The following is a 453-nucleotide window of genomic DNA, read 5'->3' as shown; positions in this document are numbered from 1 at the left end:
AAAAGTGTAAAAAGGAAAGGTGATGATCACCATGACTCTTGTATAAGGGTAGAAGATAAAACTAAAAGATAGGCCCTTCGCAGAGGGAAGCAGAGATTGTCATGCACTTTTATGGTTGGATGCACAAAATCTTAATGCAAAAGAACGTCACTTTATATTGCCGCTTGCGATAAAGACCTTTATTATGCAGTCTGTCACTTTTATTTCTTCCCTATCACAAGTTCGTATAAAGCTTATTTTCTTTGCATTAATTGTTGGAAATATGCCCTAGAGGCAATAATAAAATGGTTATTATTGTATTTCCTTGTTCATGATAATTATCTATTATTCATGCTATAATTGTATTGATCGGAAACCGCAATACATGTGTGAATACATAGACCAAAACATGTCCCTAGTGAGCCTCTAGTTGACTGGCTCGTTGATCAACAGATGGTCATGGTTTCCTGACCA

This window comes from Triticum dicoccoides, chromosome 7B (genome assembly GCF_002162155.2).
Source record: "Triticum dicoccoides isolate Atlit2015 ecotype Zavitan chromosome 7B, WEW_v2.0, whole genome shotgun sequence".
NCBI classification, from domain to species: Eukaryota; Viridiplantae; Streptophyta; class Magnoliopsida; order Poales; family Poaceae; genus Triticum; species Triticum dicoccoides.
The sequence above is the reverse complement of the archived record's forward strand: the minus strand, read 5'-3'. Positions refer to the sequence as shown.